The sequence below is a fragment of the Pezoporus occidentalis genome, unplaced genomic scaffold (assembly GCF_034315485.1).
Source record: "Pezoporus occidentalis ecotype Australia unplaced genomic scaffold, CSIRO_AGI_Poc_V1 ctg21, whole genome shotgun sequence".
NCBI lineage: Eukaryota > Metazoa > Chordata > Aves > Psittaciformes > Psittacidae > Pezoporus > Pezoporus occidentalis.
This window is the reverse complement of record NW_026913964.1, coordinates 9433208-9437927: the sequence shown is the minus strand read 5'-3', so window position 1 is coordinate 9437927 and position 4720 is coordinate 9433208. Positions and strand designations below refer to the sequence as shown.

Below are 4720 nucleotides of genomic sequence, written 5' to 3'. Positions count from 1 at the left end.
CATTTTCAAGCACTGCTGGAGGAAACAGACAGCACAGGGAGATGTGCAGCCTGTGGACTGAATAATTGTAATAAATGCATTTTGGGAAAGCCTATGTGCAGCATATCAAAGCTACCACTAGTACATGATGTGGTGGCCTGACTTCAGAGAAGGTTGCAGGTCAAGCTGGGCATCTCATATTTGCACTCTGTTCAAACTGCTCAGCTAAAGGAGCAAGTGAAAGTGTAGAGGTATGGATTGTTTAAAAGAGTGCACTGCTTCTGACATAATATTAAGCCACCATGAGGAATGAGAGGTCCTGTTTTCCAGGGTCAGTATTTGGATCTTAACGATACTAGAATGAGCAGCTGCTCATTCTAGTAGGAATCAAAACCTAGCAATCTTTTTTTCCGGTAAATGCCGATCAGATTTTCATGGACTGTGTGTTTTTTTAATCAGTAGGTTGTTACTGCAGAGTAAACTAGTGAGGGAACTCTGTAAGCATTAACGAAGAATTTTTTTCCCCACCCAAACACTGAACATCACGCTTTGGAGTTAAACAGTACTAAAATTGACTAAAAACTGCTTATGTAACCTTCAAAAGCATAACTCTCTACCACTAAGTAAAAAACAACTTATCAAAACCATAATAGATCACGTCTTGAAGTCCAGTGATTTAACCACCATCAAAAATGTTCAGATGTGTTCACATATGTCTGTAGCTTGCAATACATAACTTATTTTCCAGCAGATTTCAGCTGTAGATACTAAACCTCATAAGAACTCATTTGAAAGCCAAATAACAAAAAACAGAGGGTGCTGAACCAGTTGAATATCTCTGTGTTTAGAAAGACTTATCATAAGTTGAGCATTTCCTGTTCAGTGTAGAATTAAAGTTAGTATTGAAGTGAAAGACTTGGCCCACTTTTTTCACAAAATTGTGAACATATAATCCTCTGTGTTACCATTTTCTGAGATGCGTATATGACTCACTCACAACTCATTGCACCTGTTGAAAATAATTTGGGAAATACAATGATACAAAACATCATGTTATCTATTTGTCTGTCTATTAATTGATATTTAATACTGGTATATTAGTTGCTACTTTTTGAGAATCCTAAGTGAAAGAAATCAATATATTTGGTGTTTAAGAATCAGAAGATCTTAGTACTTGTTCTTATGTCTCCAAAAGGCTAGAATGATGTCATTAATCATATGGTTAATTGTGTGCTATCATTTATATTATTATTTTCTTCAGGGTAAAAAATTCCAGGTATTTCAAAGGGAATGATGAAAACAGAATTGAAAGAATGCAGAATATTTTCTCCCTCCCCAAGCCTCTTCAAAGAAATACATGTTTAATGGGTCTTTGCATATGTTATCTCTGCAGTTTTATTAAGTTATGGTCATGAACACATTTTGATTTGTACATTTTACATAGCTTCTTTAGTGGTACAAGTTCATTAACATCTGCTCTAATATGCATGCAAACTAAAGCATTTCTAATATCCGCCCCTTTGAAGAGTGAGCTAGAAGAGAATACATAAATATCTTACAAAAAACATTTTCTGTTTTTTCAGATTTGAGAAAGTGCAAGACAAAATCCAAAATGCAAATGGCAATCAACACTGTCCTTTCCCAGGTGACTTATGAAGAGTAGGAAAGCATATATTCTGAGCACAGTTTTATAAGCTTATTCTAGTAACAAGTGAAAATGATTAAAAAACCTACATAATCTAATTTTCTTTTCAATAATTTGCAATCAATATTATAAAACTAAATTTTTTTTATATTATGATTAACTCTATATAATCTAGAATACTAAGGGACACTGAAGGGTTTTAAAGAGTCTACTATATTCATCTGCTGAGATTTTTGATGAGCCAAATTAGGATGTTAAAATAATAGACATTTAAACTGAAATGTTGCACAGACTTTTAACAAACAAATATTATGTGAAAAAATAACCATGGAAAAGATGTTTTGGGAATACATTCAAAACAGAACTTATTTAAATGTTTTATCAAATAAAAAGGTTCTCTGATACTGTTTTCGTCCAAAAAATACTTGAGTTCCTAAGTGAATTGCCAAGCTTCTGTAGTTTTGGCCATCATAACTGTTTAACATGAGTTAGATGCCATGCTGTTTGAATTTAACACAAGACCAAAAGGCTGTTTCTCTTGTTTCAGAAAACCTTGGGCCAGATATTAGTAACAGCCTCCTGACAACACATAGCCAGAAGTTATATATCCCCACATGTCTGTACTTGGAAAATCACTATCATTGATGACATAAAAGTGAGGCCTAATCAAAAGAGAAATATGACATCACTTGGTTGTCATTGCAAACATAATTAGAAGTGTGATTCCAGCTAGTGATTATTAATAATACAGTAACTATAAAAAAGACAATTCATATTAGTTATGCATTGTGTCTCTATTTAATGTATAAGGACAAGACCTTGCATCTCCGTTAGCTGACAGTGGTTAGCAATAAGATGGGAATAAGACACCAGGTTTTGTGTGTTATACAAGCAAAGTTATTATGATGCATAAGGAACATTGTTTAGATCTGTAAGTTTCCCTTCTTACATATGCAAGGACCTCGAACAGATGTCTCAGTAAGGGCTGGTTTACATAATGGCTTTGAACTGTTTTCTTGTTTTGATAAACAAAACATTGTTATTATTAGTAAATCTGGCAAAAATGCCTGAGTCAGGAAAGAAAACCTTCCATCATCTTTTCTGTCTAGTATTATCTGTAACACCCAACAATTTTATCCTATGAAAATGATGACAAATTCTTTAGCGTACAATTTTCCAGAATATTATGAAAATGACACCTTTTTCATGTAAATGCTGTCTGCTTTCTTCATCTCATATAAAAATGTAGTACTATGTGCTCTAATAGCTTGGTCCCAGTGGCCTAATTTTACACAGGTCATTGTATTTCAGAAATGAAAATACTGAATGCTCTAAGCAGTCTTGGATTTCTAGGCAGTGGCTCTGAGGGAGTCTGCAACCTCTGAATCTGTCATGTAACCAGACTTTTCTTCAGCACAAAGTATGATTAAAAGTAATAACACATGTCATACCACTGTGGCAATGCCAACACAGAGGATGCGTTTCTACAGAACAGATGGTACTTGCAATGCTAAGAAGTCTATTCTCTTCATTTTACCTCATTGTTGCTTGGCTTCTGTGCTTCTGTGCCTTCTCACACACGTCACACATTTGAAAGTGTGCACAATGTCCTCTTTCTAAAGGGCATGAGCACATGAACTCATATAAATAAGATTGGAATGCAGATTAATTTATATAGAGCATAATTCAAGAGACTTAAAAACAAATAATAATATATTAGCAGAGAACTGCATAGCTATTATTTTAGAAACTAAGGCACTGGTAATTTTGAAAAGCTAGGAAAGGTGTTATTCCTGTAAGACATAACAGGGATCAGTTCACCTCCTATGCTACAGATACTAGTGTGAAACACAACAGCTTCAGGAAGTGCTGAGTAAACTACATGATAATTTAAGACTGAACATTATGAAGAATAATTTAAAATACAAAAGAAGGTGAGGTGGGCAAAATTCCAGCTGACCTTGATCCAAAATTGATGCTTTTGTAAAAAAATCCTGGGAGACTTGATGACTGTAAAAGTTTTCTAAATATCACTCGCATGTTGACATGTCTAATATTTCAGTAACTAACAGCAAGATACCAAGGCAAGAAGTTACATTTATAAAGAACCAGAGGAACAAGTGCCTTATATGATCAATATATATTGAAGGTTTTTATTTTTCTTTACAGGTCTGTAAAACTTCTAAATTCACATTTATGCAGATTTTGCTGATAACAAATTGAGGAAGAAAGGCTTCAAAGTGTACAAAAGGAAGAAAGTTCTGACTGTTACTGTTCTGGCCTACAACTCGGAAGGTTTATGTCCAGCTTCAACAGATACTGCTCTGCCTGTTTGTTTCTCAGCTGCGTTAGAAGTGAGGTTCAGGACATGAATGTAATATCAAGAAACAGGGAGAGTTAGAACTACTTCATTGAGCAAGCAGGAGATCTGCTGTGAGCACACCAAAACTAGTCTACTAAGGAATGAGTCCATATGTAGTGTCATAATGAAATGTGATTTCATTTTTGATTAACAAGAGGATGAGTAATGGCACTGTGTGCCATTTTACACATGCTTTTGGCAGCTTGAAAATGACAAAAATGCCCTGAAAATGAGGCAAAATTAACTGCCATAGTCTATCCACATATTACCTGAAAAGTTCTGAAAACCTGCTCAATCCTCTTCCATGGCTGCTATGGGGTCCTCTGTACTGAGAGATATTTAATATTCAGCATGAATAAAGACTTGGAAAAATGCTAGCATATGTAGCATTTATATTTTAATATCATCTGCAGCATTCTCCTTAATTTTTTCCACAGTCATTCTTTTCTGCAATCAGTCTAGTATAAAAGGACCTGTTATAATAAATTGGTCAGCCTGTTACATGTCTGCCTATCTTGGTGGTAAGACTGAGAAGCTTGCTAATTGCATGGTATGTCATGGATTTCACAATGGCTGCTGCACCACAGTGACTCACAAATTATAATTTCATTCATCTTTATTTCTGCTAATTAACTTTGTTTTCTTTCTCTCTGATTCATATTCTCAGCAAGAAAACAAGAAAATTTTTTGTAAATCACTCGCCTTCACTGGGTTATGTCTGAAATTTAAGTAGG

General features: G+C 34.6%; 1 long non-coding RNA gene across 1 annotated transcript; it reads right to left on the bottom strand.

The window, feature by feature from the left end:
• Window positions 1-1350: 1350 nt before the first annotated feature.
• LOC134163885 (uncharacterized) lies at window positions 1351-3916 on the bottom strand. The gene is made up of 2 exons (XR_009964887.1): window positions 3162-3916; window positions 1351-1511 (listed from the first exon to the last, which is right to left on the bottom strand). It is a non-coding gene; the product is annotated as an uncharacterized LOC134163885 (long non-coding RNA).
• Between the last annotated feature and the right edge of the window lie 804 nt (window positions 3917-4720).